Raw genomic sequence first — 20335 nt, forward strand, 5'->3', positions numbered from 1 at the left:
CCGACAATAGTGCCATGATACCATGCTGGTGAACACTGGTCAGATAGATGCGACCGGGAGGGTCGGTGGGTTGCGGATAGCCGGCCACGCTGTGGCGTGGCACGAGGCAATGGGGAACATCAATTTGATCCCGGACAAGAGAAGATACCGCCCTTTTCTGTCCAGACTCGATGGTATACCTATCACCCCATCCTGTCATCCAACTAACGAACCTCCCTTCGATCCGATCCTCGACTCCTTCCTACTGTCCAGAGTAGTTCATCACGTTTCCAAAAACCCAATCTATGGTTTAATCCGACCCGTGCCTAGAAATGCATGGTTGCAGGGAAGTGCAGTCGAGAACGCATGGTACCTGATACCAGGCGACCTCAGGTTTTACTATGTAGCCTTTCCTTTCGGTGGAGTTTTATATGTTAAAAATACTCGTGGGAATTTTATGGAAAGTAACACAAAAAAATCGATGTGTGACTTTAATAATCTTCGTCAAAACATAATCCCATAAAATGTTTAATATGATCAAAGTGCTTCAAATCAATCTCCATCAAGAATTAAGGGGGCAAATAAGCACAATTCAACCGAACGAAGGTGTTTGCGATCGTTTATGCGAAAGATCGTATTTGGTGCTAACATGCATTGTTGAGGATTCTATTTGGCGTAGGAGAATATATTTTCAGAAGAATTTTTCTCTATGGTTTAACGAAGATTTGCCAGTTATTTAGCGAAGTCAAAACCGGTTTAATTATATTTGGAGTGCGTAAAGTAGAATGTTTAATTAAAACCAAATAATTGTATTACATTATTTTTATCGTCATCATCATCATTCCCTTTCGGCACCTAATGATGCATAGGGCACTGAATTGGTACACCAATCACAGCGCATTTTGATCATTTTTTGCTACATAAAGGTAAGATGATCAGTCTTACGCTTCAGGTACCAGTCTAGGGAGAATTATGTATTATTTGACCTCATAGGAAATAAAATACTTTCTTTATCAATTCAGCTGGTACAGAGAAATAATATTTATATTTTAATATTTCGTTTTGATACCTACCGCAAAAAACTTTTTGTTTGCAAAAATGATTTACTGAAAAAAGAGCCGTTAGTTTTTAAATATTCCTATTTTTACTCTAAATAATGAAAGTGTTTTCTGATACTCCAACGGTATTATTGGTTGATTAAAATCGCAAGTAATATATTTTAGGATCCCCTGTCGACAAAACTGTTTGTGTATTTAAAAAAATTGTTTAATCAATTATTAACGCGGTAATATTAAAACAACTCACATTATTCGAACTCTGTAAAATATCTTATCCGACTTTGTCTATTTTGCTTACATACACATAAATAATACCCACCGTATGCACCCATATCTAAAAAGCATAATAATATCATTCGATCTTTAAAAAAAAAAGTAACTACGCACATATTGACTTTTTATACCATAAAATGGTTGAAGTTTAATTTTTTGTGTCATGTAAAAGCCTTCTGGGCGTATATAGCTAATAAATAAATATTATTTTTATAATACTATGTACAATCGTCATCTGCAAAATAAGGTTACAACATTTGAGGCCCTTTAGTATCAAAGATAGCCAAACGCTAAAAATAGTATCAAAAAGCGGGCACCTGGATATTTAATCTATCTAAATATTCAGGGCTATTGGTAACTTGACGTATTCCCGGCTAGACGAGGTATGGGTACACAAATGCAAGAAATTTAAGAACCCCAATGTATGGCCGAATGTTAATAGTTTTTGAGATATTTTTTACAACTTTTTTTTACATATTAAACCTTAGGATTCAGATATTATTGGTATGTTTATTATTCATTTTAAATCTGAAAGTAGGGCACATAATATAAGTATATAAGTCTGAATTTTGATATGATATGAATGAATATTTGCTTAATTTATTACTTTACAATTTTATTCAAATTTATAATGGTTTTTTTTTTTTATTGCGAATTAATTTAATCTCGTTTTGAATATTAATTGTAAGAATGGGAAAACTATCAAAATATAATATAAATATAAATAGATAAAAATAAAAGATTCTAAAAATATATATATTAACTGTCTTAAAACGAGGAAAATATTCCTAGTTAGGCAGTTTTAGATCAACCACCATCACCAGCAAAAAATAAATAATATATCTTTATTTTACTCGTTAAACCTATAATAACTACTTTAAATGCAAATTACTATAATAAATACGTAACGTAACGTAAATTTTAAATCATTTTATAGTACAAACATTTATATATTTTTTTAAATCGTAATTTTCTTTGTTAATAATCTTTACAATATCGAACATCCAGAAAAATATCTTAAACCCTTTTTGTGCATATGAAATTTCAATATTGATATTTCGGTGTAACGACCAGTAACTAATATGTGTTTTTACAGCGCAAATAAAATCAAAGATTAAAAAAAAAACTTAGTAAATAAATAATTCCCTGGAATAATATTAAAAATCAAAATCGAAGGATTTTCTTTGTTTACAACGAGTGAGTTCTTCAATTAAGTAATTTAGCATCGACTACCCTTCTATATTTTTTCTCGGGATTATTCTTGGAGCTTTGTTCTGTAGTATGGTGAATTTGTTTCAAATTTGTCGTGGTTTGATAGGCTAATGTGCTGCCGTGGTGATTTTACATGAACCCATATCTACAAATCTTCTGGTTCTTCCCAAAAAATTAAATTGAAAATGTTTTGTTCTCTGCAATAGTTTTCGTTGTAGCTTTCAAGTGTACATAATATATTGGTTATAAATGTTAATAATTAGTACATATTTTAATGATAATTGGATAAAACAATATTAGGACACTCGTGTATTATGTTTGTACTATTTTAAGACTAATTAACTCGTTTTTTAACAAGGTTTTTTTTATTTTTAATCGAGGCTTAACCCAATTAATATCTATTTAGTTGTCTAGGAGTGTAATGTGTGACGTCTAGTATCCACGCAAATGACCGGCGCGGCGGAGCAGCGCGTCCATAGACCTATAAATATTGTCTGTGACAGTAAAATAGTATTTTCAGAATCTGCTACGTCCTTGATGTGCGTCATATTGTGTATATTATGTAGGGCTACGAATAGATGCGATGCAATCCGGTTTTACTCGGTACAAGCTTGTAAGAGGAGCAACTATTTTGAGCTTCCGTTAACGAGGACGACGATCTAAAATATTTAGATAACTAGTGTTTTGCATTGCAATTCATAATTTTCAACTTTTTTAATAACAAAAAATAAAGGAAATATGGGATTCTAGGCATTTTCGGGACTCATGTCATGTCATTAGCCAAGTGTTGACATGACACCGTGACATATAACGAACAGTTTTTATGTTCACAAATATGAATGAAAAAATAATTAAAACTGCTATTGTATTCTTAAAAAATTCTAATCTGTTTTTAAAATTTCTTACTTTTACATTCGATTTTTGATTATTACTAATGATTTAACAACCCGGCCTAATGACTTACTTAAAACCGTACATCAATAGATGTAATATTCTAGAAATTGTCGAAAGTTGTTAATAAACATATTTTTTTAATCCGTTCAAAAATGAGTAACCTTTAATATGCCCTACTTATTATTTTTAAAATAGTTCCGTATGTTTTTCCAGGAATTGTTTACACGGACTCACTTAAAACCATACCTTTAATTTGCATAATTCTGTAACCGTTTTATATCTTTTTTTTTATTTTGTCTTTAAATAGTACAAACATAATAAATGAATGTCCTAATATTAACTGTCCTGTAGAATATTTAAATGATTTTTTTTGTCAGTGTACATAAAAAAACAGTGTTTATAGTATTTCTTAAATTTAGTCATGAATAGATCATGCTTATTTAATATTTACATTCAAATGGTCACGTTTCGCACTTAAAACAAATATCTTTACTAAGAAATTTAAGAAATAAATAAAATTTATTTCTTATCCTGACAACATTGTTCATCCTATACAAGCGCCCTCATCAAACTGCCACGTAAGGCTGGTCGACCTACTTCACATCTTGATAATTACATAACATGAACTCTAGCGAGTAAGATTAACTTGATTCCTTTAAATAGAGCCACTGAAGACCGCAAATAATTGAGCAAGAGGCGCACTTGTGTGCTGCAAATCAATCCCTAGGGTCCGATTACAATGGGAAGTTAACATTTATCTTTAATGGATACAAAGTAAAATTAAGTTTTCTGTATGAAAAATGATATATGTATATTTTTCTTTCTAAACATGTTCAATTACAGATTACCGACGAAGATACTTTGAATTTTCTTACAAATATACACATTTTCTTATTTAGATATCGATGTTACTTTATACCGTCTCGATATGCACCGGTGAAGATAGCGTTTGTAATCGCGGCATTAAAACAAGCGTTGTGAGTGGGAATTTTCAATGACTTTGGGTATTCGGTACTTAAGAATTTAAATGATTCCTGAAACTAATAAATATCTAACATTACTACTTCTGCTACTACCATCACGCCATTTCCCCCCAGGGAAAGGCAAGGAGGATAGACCATCACACGTTATCAAGCATACATTCTTAGCTTCTTCCACATTTATACATCTTGTCATACATGCCCCTCGGTTGTGTCTGCTTTTGACATGACCAGACATTATCCATTCGTTCTACATACACATATTCCCCTAAGAGATCGCATTATGACAGCATCCACACTTCGCTAATACATCAGGCCCAGCACTCACCCTCCTTTCAATATCTATCTCAGTCATTCCATCCCTAGTAAATATACTTCCCAGATACACAAATTCCTCTACCTGTTTCAGTAAAACCCTGTTCACGGTGATTTCACATTTAGCCATACTTCCATTTACCTAACTATACAATACAAATAATACGATTTTTTCCAATTTTAACAATGTAATTGCACTCAAATTGTGGTTTTAAGTGAGCCAAGCCGATTTGACGGCATTTTAAGAATTTTCAATTTTTTAGAACTGTATTTGTATAATTTACAAATTAGGTTTCTCTTTCCTATACGGTTTTTTTTAAACATCGAGATAGTAAAGGAAAAAAGATTCTGAGACGAAATCACAAGCTCTGTCGTTTCACTTGTCATCACGAGCTGACAGTGTGTTAATTAGGTGTTTATTGGTTGAATTTTTCTAATTTTCTGGCTCATTATAGGAGAAGTAGTATATTATACTTAATTAGTTTCTGCACCACAAGAGGCCCAATAAAAGTGGCGCACAAATCACCCAGGCTTGAGTGAAATCACACTATGGTATGAAACAGATAAAAAATACAGTTCAGTGTGTGTGAAATAAAACCAAAAACTTGGACGAGTGCCTTTGGCTCGATGTCTACTCTCATGTGAAAATCATGAAAACGGAAATCATGTGTAAATTAGAAACTCGGTCTATGGTACTAGAGCAGTGATTTTTTCACACGCTTTAAATATTTACCATTGGCGTGTCTTTTACGGAAGCTAGGATCATCCAAAAACCCTTAAAAGCGCCCATTTTTTTCTACCGTCTTCATTATTATAAATGATAAATAATGTTTAAAAACGGAAAAGGTACCGGCACAGAAAATTTGGTTTTGATTCTTTTTCTAAAAAAAAAAATCGGTTCAATTGTTGGGTGCGAAAAACGGGAAAGCGAAACCTTAACTTGGTCAATTTCAGGTAAGCATAATCAGATCCAAAAATCCGATTTTATCATAAAGAACATTTAAGATATCGCTGTTACCGTAATTGTAATACGGGCTCTGTACTGGCGCCTGAAGCGTACGATTGATTACCTTCGTGCGACAAATTATAAAAACCTGCAGCATTTGGTGTGCCAATGCAGTGCCCTATGTATCGGATGCGTGAAAGAGTACAAAACATATAATGGTGGAATGTAGATTGAGTGTAGAGTTGTAGATTAGAATGAGGATTATCGTGATTAACCAACTCTATTATCGTTTAGCCGAAGACATTATCCGAAGATGGAAATAGAACCCTAATTCATTGTAAGATCTGCATAGCAGTGGGGAACGTTGATTTTATTTACAGGTAAGCTATAAAAAATATCATTCATTTTTAAATACATAGTAGATACATAGTATAATGTAAGTGATATATACTATAAATTGTTAATTTTTTTTGGTTCTGTGTGATACAACAACTCTCATCTATGAAATTAACTCGAACGTCATAACTTCGTGATATATTATATTGTGTAGCCACATTATCCATTAATTTAACACATAACTTAGGTAAAAAGTCATAAAAAATAGCACAATGAATTTAGTCAGTATTAGGTATGCTCATTACGATTGAAATGTCAACTGGCCGATTTGTTCTAGAAATTAATAATGCCAAAAAGGCCGCGTCGAGCGCCACATGTGTTGCGAGTCATATGTCAAAAGTATCGTTTCAAAGAAAAATAGTCCTTAAGAAATAATGTTTGAAAAACTGTTTTCCAAATCGAGAATCTTCAAAGATTTTGTGTAATATGAAAGTTTACTCTAGGAGAAAAATCCCGCTACTGGGTTTGTCATGTTTAAAATATAGTACACTTATTTGTATGAAAAAATAAGCTGTAGTAATCGGCTAGTTCCTTAGCTCACTGCTGGCGCTGGGCGCGCTTTATAAATATTTTTATTTATATTTGGAGAAATATGTAAGCTTTATAAGAAATCATAATTATTTGTTTGTTTTTTGTAAATAAAGTTACCGTAAAACATTATTATGGATGTTCAAATAAAATGGTAAGCTGCGCATAATTGCTTCTATACACAGTTCGCCCCTGCTGCATAGAGGCAAAAATAATTCAACAAAATCGTACATATATACACACGGTTCCAAGATACAACTCAATGACTTTAGCACAGCAGCTGTATTAATACCTAAATATTCTATCGAGTTGACATTCAAACTACCTAGTTCCTCCTCTGTATTCATAGCAGAATGTCTAGCTGTAAGAGAAGCTCTTTATTAATGTCTATAGCTATCTGATCCCCCTATAATTATTTTCACAGATTCTTTGAGCGCAATTAAGTCCATCTTTAACAACCTGTCTAAATCTCATCAAAGCGGACTGTTATGTTATATTAGATCTATTTTATGGAGACTGAGAGACTCCAATGGAGATGTGGATTCCAGCCCACTCGGGCTTCAGGGGAAACAAACAAGTTGATGAACTGGCAAGAGAGGCTTTGACAAGCGGTTTACCTCCTCCCTTCTTCCATTCGCAGATTTCAGACTTGTCCTTTCAATTCATGAGCCAGGCATAACATCATCGGGAAATTGATTGAAAGCAGCAAAACGAAAGGTTCCAACTATAGAGGCTTGCAAATTCATATTCCTTCTCAACCCTGGTTTAAGTCGGCAAAATTATCTAAAAGATTGGTATCTAAAATTTGTAGATTAAGCGTTAGAAACTGCTGCGCTTTAGTCATTTATTTAAGATTAAAATAGTTCAGAGTCCATGGTGCGAGAGTGGCCAAGACATGGAAACATCTGACCACATACTGTTTGGCTTCCCAATAACTGAAGGATACAAGCATTATTTTTAATTTACAAACATACATTTTCCTATAAATTTCGCTTCTCTCCTATCCTCACTTACCCCTGAAGTGATTCATCACATAAGAGGATTTCTGAGTGAGAGTGGTGTGCACTTTTAGGAGGCTTTTATTATTTTATTTATTTGTTGTACATAATGATAATTGTACATTAAAAATCCGTGTCTACATAAAATCGTTTACGTGGATGGCAGAAATCATCCTTCGTAGGATGATTTGCCAATAATATGTATTTTTATTTTTTTAAACATAACCTTACTAACATATTTTAACAGAGACGGGAAATTTCTGTTGTTAAGATAATACGAAAGTCTAGGCATTTGCAAAACTTTCTTTAATTATTAATACGAGGGTTTTTGTTTTGCTCGCTGGATCATTTTGTATGGCGACCGTTTCTGCACTTTGGACAAATGCAGCCATGGTAAAAAAAAGCCCAACAAAAGGTTTGCAGTGGTGAATTATCCAGCCTACAAAGAATGGCCTGTAGCATTGTACTCTTCTCCAACTATAGCAATGGAAGCGATATTTTGCCTAAATCATCTACACATTCATGTGCAGGTGGAGGCAGGCATGGCCATGATACGTGCGACGAAGTCAGACAGTGCCAACTGTAAGTCTGAATCTATAAGGATTTGCTCAGAATAGCACCATAGGAGCTTGTATAGCACTGACCTCCACCTTATAGAATAAGAATGGCGGCCGTTTTGCCTTGTAATGAATTTATGGAAACTTTGAATTGTTGTTTTGTTGTTGTTTGTTGTTGTTGTTGTGTAATTTTACATAAACTAGGCCCGTATTTCAATATGAAGATAATAAAATTATCTTCAACTGTCTATAAAATAATATAGAATTATCTGTATCAACAATAGAATATTCATACAAAATAGGTTTTGAAAAATGTTAATTTAAAAGTTACAGAGGAACATATTTCAAGCTGTCATAGATACATTCTTATTTTCTGTACGAAAATAGTATATTTGTATGAATATGAAGCACTCATTGATGCAATGGGCACTGAACTGCCACTCTAATCGCAGCGCAACTTAATCATTTGAAAAATGAAGGCAACATGATAAGTTCAGATCCAGTCCAGGGACTTCATAGTAAAAAATCCTCTTCTACATTAATATTCAGTGTCTACTCGTAACTTATCGGAAATCAAACCCAGGGTCTAAGCCATGGTAAGCAAACGTGCTAATTTCCTTTTCCAGGAGTTTTTTTAAGTAACTATTCTGGACGTAGTCAACATTTTAAAATAAATTACGTAAAAGCCCTATGAGAGTATATAAATAAATAAATATGAACGGTATTATACATATGCATATTATAACGATTAATCCAAATCGAATGTTACAGGGAGCAGTGAATTAGATATAAATTGATAAATACCTAATATATACGCAATAAATCAAGAAAATTGGGGTTATCTTCAAACAGTTTGTCCCTTATCAACTCACATTAGACTCAACTGTATAAAAACGATAACAGTACGTAAAAAATGGTTTACGATTTAGATAACATAAACTCCAAACTATTAATTACAGATGATGACGCCAATTTTCAATTGAAACGAGGTTGAATTAATAAAGATGGACGGAAGTGTTGAAAATACAAACCAACAAACACACACTTCAATCAACTAAAAGGAAGACAATCAGTATGTCTAAGCATTAAAATATATACACATATAATGCAGCACTTAGCACCCGTCTTGTATTCCATCCAACCTAAGTTCCGGAACCTATCTTGTCGTCAGTAAACGTGAAGCAGCGTAAAAAGGCGCGATATACAGCTTTAAATTCACAATAAACTGGGTAGTCTTTTTTACTCTACTACGCGTTTTCCACGGCAATGTTCACGCGACAACACTCATTATTCGGAACATAATTTCATAACTAATGTTCTATAAAGCATCATCTCTATTTAATTATACATCAAAATCTATAAGTATTTTATATATTTTTATGGATGGGTAAGAATAAGATTCAGATTTTTTTTTAAAAGTCAAAATTTCGTCAAATTTAAGTTTGCTGTTACTATTGGTAGATAAAACAGATTAATATTTATTAATGCTTTATTAAGTTAGTTCACAACATCTTAATAAATAATATTCAATCATTTTAAATATTTTTTTGTAAAAAAATTTCAAGAACATATTTTTTCAAATTAATTTTAAATATTTAAATGCGCTATTTTTCTTTTATTTCTTCGGGTAACTCATTGTACAGTATATATTGTAATTACATTAATCCCTTGTACAACATATTTTGAGACTTATTTTCTTCTCATTGGTAATCTTTTCTTTTTTTATCCCTAGTTTCATATATTTTTTTTATTTTTTTTTATATATATGTATAACATTGTTGAAATGAACTTAATTGTTTATATTTTTTTATTTATCCCCTAATTATTTTATGTATAAAAATAGCCTCATTATATTGTATTTGTTGCTTTACTGTGGGAAAGCCAATTTTTTTGCATTCTTTCTACGAGTATATATAATTCTCATCGCCATATTTTGAAAAAAATGTATGTTTTTAATTGCCAACAAATAAAGTGTGCTTTTAATTTCCCCTTCATTACATAAACAAATAAAATAATAACAGTAATTTATGTGTGGACATATGATTATTTTATAGATATAAAAACTATGGCCATTTATGTTTTTAAATCTTTAAGCACAAAGAATAAGGAATTTTAAGGGATTGCTAATAGGAATCTACTCGTATTTCAGTCAATTAAAAAACAGACCGGTCAAATGAAGAGTCGGTCATTTTTTTTACTAAAAACATAATATATATCAAAAGATACATAGGTACATGAAAAAACCTAATTAATTAAAAATAAGTGCTGATTTTAATGTTTTTTAAAGCTTGCACATATAATATTAATAATAGTTTATTATGCTATGCACATTAAAGGATGAGGAATGTGGCATCAGGTAATGAGTTCGGAAGGAGACAAGAAGAGGAACCAGGGCTGGTACTCCATTATATTTTTGTGTCAATACGTATTTGCTAAGAAAAGTAGCATGAATGATTGGCCTCGAGAAGGGAGACTACACTTACGGAGAAATGGAGTCAATGTTAAAAATCTCAAGTCTACAAAACGCAGAAATAACATTGACTCCATATTTATGTTTAGTTTGCTGAATGGCTTAATTGATGTAGCATCGTTACTGGAACAAGTGGCATTCAATGTTCCGATCCGCCGGTTGCGAAATAATAATGTGCTGTTCCTCGATCAGCACAGCACAAACTATGGCTTGCATGCACCAATGTCCCGATTATGTCGTATTGTAAACTCGAGACAAGATCTGAAATTTTTCAGCGTGAGTCTTTATAGATTTAAAAAGTCACTAAGATAGACCGGATCTTGTCTTGAGGTAGTATTTTTTTTTTGTCCTAGCTTTAATTTGATTTAGTTGTATTTTACTTTATTAGTGCTGTATTTATTATAAGAAATTGTATTTACCATCGTTATAATGGACTGCATAAGTCCGTCAGATAAATAAATAAATAATAAAGGAATTACAGCAAAAAAAGTCATCTGAGATCTTCATTTAGAAAACTAATGATAAATAACAGATAATAGCATTTTTATGAAAGAAAAGAAAACGGTGCCAACATCTACATGAGTAGATTGAATGAGAAAGTATATTTATATATTAGTGTTCATTTTACATTTTATTCGAAACTCGAACTAAACCACAATAAACACAGATCACAAAAATTGAAGCTCGCATCGGTTGATCAATGTGGGATTACTGATCAGTTGGTACAAACGTTGGAGCAACCTGTATATATTTTCAAATAGTTTCATTAGCGATCAACAAATCTATAGCTGTCTCTGTAACGCTCATAAGTGTGTCTGAGCGCGAGAGAGACCGAGAGTATTTTGACAATGCATATGCCGCATGACGTCATACCATGCGCTTATTCACAGATACTACACAAGATCGGTGTGTAAATGTATTGTTCGCGCCAGCTTTTGCTAACATACCTGTACAAGTACATTGCCGATAGTATTAACGTCCTTAGTCCTTACAAAACAATCAATAATTGACCCCATTGCAGGTGAAGTGAAACAACTTTTCCGACAAAATCAAACGTTTGTATTTAAAGTTCAAACGTTGTGAGCTTTTCTTTTTTCTTACTAAACTCTTTTGATGGGGAGATACGTGTGAAAGGGGAGTTATGGTAGCCGACACCATTTTTATTTCCGAAGTTTGGACGAACTAATATTTTTTTAATTTATTCTTTAGATAACATACTGTCATACAAAAAACAATAAATGCATATTAAAAATAAATAGACTAATTAAGTTATCAGGCGGCCTCCGTGGTGTAGTGGTCAAGACGCTTGACTCACAGACGGAAGGTTCCGGGTTCGATTTCCGGTGAGAACACAAAAATTAAAATATGATTTTTCTCAAGCCTGGGTGTTCTGTGATGTATTTCACCACTGTAATTGGGCGTCCTGGCCTGTTGCGGTGCAAAAATAAAAATAAAAAATAAAATAAAATATAAAATAAATTACTTACACATCTATATATACAAAACAAAAATGCAATTTAAAAAAAAAACGAGTTATGAGCTAAAAAAATAAATAAATAGAATGTATAAATCTCTTACATGCATGCATGCTACTACAAAAGATGTTTTTTTCTTGACAATAGTTATTATTGTATGTACAGGCACGTCTAATGAATGAATTCTGTGCGTAATTATTTTTGCATTTAGGTACCGGAAAAAGTAAAGTTAGTCTAGTTCAATGAATAGGACAGCGTAATCCAACGTTTTCAATTAGGTACGGTGAGTCTACGAAATCATTTAAGATTTTATAAAGAAAAACCAAATCATGAACTATTCCATGCATTTCATAAGGACAATATGATAGAGATGAATTATTTGAATTTGTTTCGATGAAAAATTTTGTTGAAATTATGGACAAAAAAAGCAGATTTTAATAGCTTCTTTTTTAAATGAATAGAATATACTTTTTTTATAATTTTCTCATTTTTAGCGACAAAAAATTGTGTTCTAACATTAGCACTCATTTTTCAACTTTTTGATATCTATCGTATTCTTCCAGTAGCCTTTATTTCAATTTAAAATAAAATGTATACCCACACACAGGCCATGCCTTTATGGGATTTTTTTGTGTTAATGTAATAGTTTTTTTGTATTTGTAACTTATGTATACCTATTGTAAAATGCAAGGAAACATATATTTTTAATATAAATTTCAAAAAATAAAATAATAATCAAGTCGCTACTCATAATTAAGTATACAATACATATTGTAACATATTACAGAAAGCAGTAATTAATAATCATCATCAACCGCTATGTCGCATCCAGTAGTGCATAGGGCACCGCGTTGACCAATCAAATGCAGCGTATTCACAAATGTAAGGTAATCACTCATACGCTTAAGGTACCCAGGTAGGTTAAGAACAATGAAATATTGCGGTCAAAATAACCTTCAAATTAAATATTTCGCGTCCTTCCTGCCAGGAATCGAACCTAGGACCTCAAGAATGGTTGGCGATCGCGTAAACCACACACAACGAGACGGAATTATGTCCCTCGTTTTACAAATTCGGGACTATTACCTGAGAACAGTTATCGAGTCGAAAACACATGTCCGGGGTGTGATTCTGTCACACACGGAACTATGTTCTTTCATTCAACTTCAACTTTAACAATACTTTTTCTCGGGGTAAATTTCAACAGTATGTTATTTTGATGAAATGTTATAACGCTCAGATGATTCAGCAAAATAGAGAACTAATGGTAAACTTGTTGCACACAATACTATCGAAGCTAATGACCCGAAAGTAAACGGATACGTTGATAGCTAGTAATTATGTCATTATTACTAGCGCACGTCCACATTCTGCGAATTGATCACTAATGAATGTGTCCAATTTATTAACATTGTACGTTTGCTTAGAAGCTGTGGCTAAGGATTGAGTGTCTTCTTCGATCTCCTTTTCAAAGACTATTTAGTACATGCGCATATGCATTCATTAACAAAGCCTTTGTAAGGAAAAGGGCAGTAAGTCACAATTTTATGTATTTTGAGTTATATGTCGATGCTTTACTGACAGAATGCATTAAGTTATTAAAACTGGTTTCGAAATAATCGCATTTAAAGCTTTTTTGTTATTTCAAAGCATTATTTCTCTAACGATATTCTTTTTTTTTTTTAAAAAAAGCTCTGAAGAATAAAATTTGTCTAGACAATAGAATAATATATGCCTAGGCATAGCATAAAATTTGAAATCAACATCTTGCGCCTATATTTAAAAATTGTTTAAATATATAAAGACTGTTGACTTAATGTCAGTATAGATAGCCTCGATATATACCACCGTAACTGTGTTTATTTTCTTTTTTTATTCGATTTAGGTTTCGAAGCAATAAATATAAGTTTTTTTTTTATGTACCTTAATTTTTTTTATCATTTTATATTCTTTTATACTTTGTTTTGCCATTTATTATGAATTATGTTTTTGTTCTGAATATTATATGTTGCTATGTATATTGTTAAAGCGTAATGCATATATTCATCCCAACTCAACACAGGACTTTGATTCCATGGAATTGGGTTTAGTCTCAATAAATGTTACGTATTGTAAATAAAATAAATAAGTAAATAATTTATTTTTTTTAATTTTTCGTTAGACAATATGGCAGTTAGTATGAAGTCTTTAATATACAAACTAAGGTAAACAGCACAAATTTACTGCACTTTTCACTAGCAATTACATTTAACGAAGACATTTTACTAAGATATTTTTGAATCGGGTAGTGGTCCCGTGGTTAATATTGCAGACTCACGGATCAGAGGACCAAAGTTCGAACCCCACTCTACCCCAACTTGATTTCCATTTTCTAATAGAGAGTTATTTACAACTGGTTGAAAATGGCCACTGAAATATAAATATTTGGGTAAATTATAAGAACGCTAGTATTTATTTTTTCTTTGAAAAAAAAACAAAATAGCAGACAGACGGAACAGACATATTGTCTGTACCTTACCGCTCTAATTCAATACTATCGCTATTCACCATTACCAAAAGTTACAGAAGTTTTTTTTTTTCAGTTCAGTGCCGAAAAACGGCGTTTATTGGAAAAATTGTAAAAGTACACACTTAAATTACAATATTAAAAATACGTATATAGTTTTATTCCACCTTCATTTATAATTTTTTACCAGTGACCCACATCGTCAGACTGTCTGACTGTCTGACGATGTCGGTCACGACATAACCCGGTCACTAGTAAAAATTTATAAATAAAAGTGCAATAAAACTATATAAGTATTTTTCTTATTATAATTACACCAAATTCCACCAAGAAATGTCAGTAGAAAAACTCAGTACACACTCGAAGTAGAAAAATAAAGGAAAACCAATATAAGTGCTTGACATGTTCAATTGCAAGAAAATATTCCTAGCAGCTTCGATAGATACAAAAATACCTGTTCTAAAGATGCACATATGCATGAAAACAAGACAAGAGATCAATATCCATATCGCTTTCTGCCCTTTATCCTTTAGCAATGTTTTTTTTTAATAAATACTATGGCAGAAAAAAGTTTTAATTAAAAACAAAAGGTCTTATTTATTTCATTTAAAAAAGCAGTTTTTCGCTTTGTATTGATATTGATGTTTCATAATTTTCGGGTTTATAGTTTCTTTAGAGACGTCAAAATACCTCTCGTATATATAATAGCAAAACCTTGAGCTCAGGTTTTGTTGACTTACTACCGTCTTCCTTACAAGTGAACAGTCGTTCAGTCACGCGTGAACTGCCCGAGTTAATCCTAACGAATAGCGTAATGCATTCATTAGCATGCCTAAGACAGACATTCTTTGTAAACGAACAATAAGCAGATGCTCGTCCGACCAAGACAAACATGAACCCAACAAAACGTACAAATGCTTACAAATGAAAGTACAAACCTTCAAAAGCGCTTCCGTCACCAAAAATATCAAATGTGTAATCGTATTCACCGTTAAAATACATAGAAAATAATAAATATTCCACTTTTCACTATCACTTGTACTTGATCCAGAAAGCGAAAGTATTGACCCCAAAAACTGGCGTAAAGATGCGTTTCAAGGTACACAAATAAACTGATAGTTAAACTTTTTACTATAAACACTTTTTAAGCTGGTTATGTAGATTTATATAAACACCGATTTGACATTAACAATATTTTGAGCGCGTCCAACTGTTTGTAGACAAGTAGAGAGGGAAAACATTTTTGAGAAGGAATATGGAAGTATGGGCATTCTCAGGGCTCATGACCTTGATTCAGTCTCACCTACATCAATATTTTACTTCACGAAAGTCAACAGGCGGAAGAGTTTAAGAAATGTGGGTATTTAAACATCGGCAGAGTGGTGGATGATTGCACAGTCATAAGTTCTGTAAATGATTCTTCCACATCCACTTCTCAAAAACGTTTTCCCTTTCATTTGCTTTAAATTTCAACCGATTTGACATTATTACAACACACTTTTTAAATTCACCTTCTTACACATTTGTTTAGACCGCGCGTTTTACAATTTCTTGATGTTTTCTTTGATCTATCGGGAATAAACGCGTAGAGCGACGGTCCACTCGCGTCCCGCGCGGGAACTATCGACAGAATCACCGAATTCCTCTCTTCCGCTAGTTAATAAGGTTGAGAACACAACACTAGGCTCTGACTTGGTTCTGACACTTGCCCAGAATAGTAACGGCGTGATGCACGGATATTTTCGTACAGCGGGGCGGGGTCTCGCTACGAACGGCCGACGGCTGATAAAGTTTTATCAGCACTAAAAATTGGCCGAACAACCGATCTTCAGAAAACAGTCGATAGTCTGCCGCTGTTATCTTGTTTGTATTCACATTTCCCCTTTCGATTTTCTTATTTAAAAACACGTTGCGATTATTTCATTTTTTAATTGATTTGATTATTTAGGTTGGGGTACCAATGCAGTGCCCTATGCACCACCGGGTACGAATAAGGAAATAATTCAATTTTACCTTTCCTTTCTTTTAACTAAGAGTAAACAGGTACCTAGTACTGCATCAGTAAAATTGTTTCCTTGACGAATCCTTTAAGTGGACATATGGTGGTTCTTACAAAGCCAAATCAGAATTACAGAATTTTGCTATTTTGGACCCTAGTGAGGAGGAGAATGTGTATTATGCAGGAGTAATATAGGCGGCATTTGGTTTTCACTGAGTAAATACCAGATCTCCAGACAGCCTTCATACTGTTGAATGTGGCACCTGTTAATAATGCTAATGGGGGCTGCATTTCATTCAGTCCATGCGCTATGTATCTGCAAGACGTGTTGGGAAACTTACTACACAGAGCTTTTCAGGTGATATTTACAAAGATGCCGCTACATAAATAACATGTAATAATTAAAACGTCGAGATTCGTGCATTATGTAAAGCCGAAATAAACATTATCGACAAAATTAAGAAAAGATTCAAACTCAAAAATAGTATGATTCGTTATTTTGCTTATTACGGGTATTTTTTAAAAAGGTATTTCATCATAACTGTTCACGTATTACATCTCCTCCTGACCTGAGACATCATTGAAATATAAAGAACAGCGCATAATTAAATCAGTTACAACGCAATTCGTCAGCAAAATCAATATACAATGCAAAATTATTAGTATAATAAAAAAAAATAACACGGAGCAATCTCAGCATGCAATCCGGACCGCTTCCACCTTAACAACCTTGTCATGCAAGCCGTTAAATTATGTAGACTTGTGCCGTGACCAGATCAAAGACTTATCTCATCATAGTATGTTGCTACTTTTCATTGATTTTCGCCTTATATACGTTTTTAGGCAGTTTTCCATCATCCATTTGTTCCAATGTTAACTATGCGAGTCCCAGATTTGTATAATCTTTACATCGAGTCGTTATACATCAAACATAGTTTTTTCTCACATTCATACGAAGATACATTATACTATGTACGTCCTTTGATAAAGTATCAAATCGAAATAAGAAATAAACAGAAACAAAGGAGAATTAGAGTAATTAAAAAAATATATTTTTAAAATTATTAGTGACCAACCGAAACCGAATTTCGGCTTCTGTTCTAGTTTCGGCCAAAACTGAAACATATTTATAGGTCACGTCAAGACGCCCAAGATTTAGGCGTTTTTATTGTTAAACCTTAGGAATTCATTAAAATAAATTTAAAATAAAATACACAATGAAATGAAATATAATAATTTGATGAGTAAATTTGTTTATTTTTAACGCTTTTTGACTCGTTGTTATGTTATACATATAACTTATATGTAACATATCTTTAATGTACGCTATAGGATCTTTAATCAATTCACTATAAAGGTATTACAAATATATAAATATGAATGATCTTAGAACCACTTACTATTTTAGTCAACAAATCACAAAATCAGTCTACTTTTTATTTTTTGTGTTAGACAACGTCAATACAGTAACTACTAAGTAACAACACTAATATCTGAATGGACAACAATCCAATATTTATAATGGTGCTAATTTTATAAAATATGTCAATAGTTAAGTATACTTGTGATACTAAAACATTAAACTTTTCAAAAGGCTGCTTGTAAAAAAATAAATTATAAAGACACATCCCGATCGTAGGTTTCGACTGAAACGAAGTTTTAGTCAAAAATTGACGAAACTGGGAACCGAATATTCGGTCGGTCACTAGAAATTCTCTCTGGAATAAATATGTTATAGTAAATTCACAACACAAGAATGTTCCTAAATAGAAAATATTACTTTTCGTATGCCTAATTCATTGAAACGAGAAACATTATTTAATGTTACTGGATTGAAAGGTTGAAATTTTACAACGTGACATTTAAACAGTGTATGTGGAGCAAAATAATGTACACTATATTTTGTGATTTTAACATGTTTTGACATACACCGCAAGACAAAAAAAATTACGAGTTTACCTGCTACCGCGCCCCTTGACTTTACTGAACCCTTTTTCTAAGAAATCCTTTATCGATACCTCTTTCTTTTGTTTAATAAATTAAGGACACTATGTGTCACCTTTCTACAATATTTACATTTTAAAATGTCTCAACAGTCTTGTTTTACCCGCGTTTGAGTGAACATAACACAACAATCATGGAAAGTGCAAAGCAAATGTCGATTGCGATAAAATCCAAAATAATCACATTGTCGCAAGAAAACATATCTAATTGTGAAATATCTCGTCGAGTTGGGTATTCAGAAGGTGCAGTGAGGTTTTTATTTAAAAAAATCCAAGAAACTGGATCCATAGAACGGAAAAAAGGAAGCGGACGGGGGCGCGTGACATCTGCCCGAGATGATCGCTTAATAAAAAAAATTGTTATGCGCGATCGATTTTTAACGGCACCTGAAATACACGCAGAGGTGCAGTCTACCAGCACATCAACATTTTCAGTAAAAACAGTGTCCAGGCGGCTGTTGGAGCATGGTTTCCAAGCACGGAGTCCCGCAAAGAAACCATTACTCACGGACAAAATGAAGAAGGCTAGACTGGATTGGGCGAAAGAGCACCAGAATTGGACCTTGGAGGATTGGCAAAATGTTGTTTTCTCTGATGAATCAAAATTCAACCTTTTTGGTCCAGACGGCAGAAAGATAGTTCGACGAAAACGTGGGGAAAGATATCATCCGTCGTGCGTCACTCGAACCGTTAAACATTCACCCTACGTGATGATTTGGGGGTGCATGACAGCATACGGTTTAGGACCTCTAAATTTTGTACAGGGTACGATGAATGCCATTCAGTACAAAAAAGTGTTAAAAAAACATATTATTCCAACAATCGAGGACATTACGCAGTATACCGCGGACCCAATTTTTCAGGACGATTCTGCGCCGTGCCATAGAGCCCGCACTGTGAGTACAAATATATATATTTTTAAATGCATTTTGTGACCACATGATAAATAATTTATTGTTTTTTTATAGATCAATGAATTCAAGGAGAAAATTGGCTTAAAATCGTTGACGTGGCCCGGGAATAGCCCTGATTTGAACCCGATAGAAAATTTATGGGCGATTATGAAAAAAAAAGTCGGGAAAAAAAAATCTAAAAACATTGAGGAATTAAAAAAAAACTTAATTCAAGTTTGGGAAGAAGAAATAACATCAGAAATTTTAGATTCGCTTTACGCTTCTCTAAATAATAGAATTTTACATGTTATAAAAAATAAAGGTGAATTCACTAAGTACTAAATATTTTTAAATGTTATAAATATGTATAAATGTAAAATACTTTAATTTAAAATAAAGCGATAAGAACCTACTTCTTAAATATGAATTAAAAAATAACATGTCTTTTATTATTCCATCACAAACACTCGACCATAAATGAACCGTTATGGGTCTCTAAGGTTCGGGTAATCTGATACCTAATATATAATGGCAATTTCTAAGTACAATTCATGAGTAAGATTTTTTATTTTAACCTTGAAATAACGAGTAGTCATCACATATGTCAAACAATATAAAAAAAACTAATTAAATATCAAGAATAATTCATTATATGTCAATTTTAGTTTTTTTTGAGAACTCGTAAATTTCGATGTACTCGTCTTGCGGTGTATATCGAAATGAATTCCATAAATTAGGAAGTAGTAAGCGAGAAATTTGCTTAATTTGTTGCTTTCTCCCTCCTACCCAGCGTTTATTTATTTATTTATTTATTAATGAAATCATACAGTCTTTATATAAAACAAGGTACAAA

The 20335-nt window shown here is 32.7% G+C and overlaps 1 protein-coding gene across 1 annotated transcript in view; it reads right to left on the bottom strand.

The window, feature by feature from the left end:
• LOC148282862 (uncharacterized) overlaps positions 1 to 20335 on the bottom strand; it is a gene marked incomplete at its 3' end in the record, with an annotated part of 206675 nt that overhangs the window by 37781 nt on the left and 148559 nt on the right. The gene's annotated exons all lie outside the window — the stretch shown is intronic.

This window comes from Micrasema longulum, unplaced genomic scaffold (assembly GCF_059751315.1).
Source record: "Micrasema longulum isolate JH-2025_06_02 unplaced genomic scaffold, ASM5975131v1 h1tg000281l, whole genome shotgun sequence".
NCBI lineage: Eukaryota > Metazoa > Arthropoda > Insecta > Trichoptera > Brachycentridae > Micrasema > Micrasema longulum.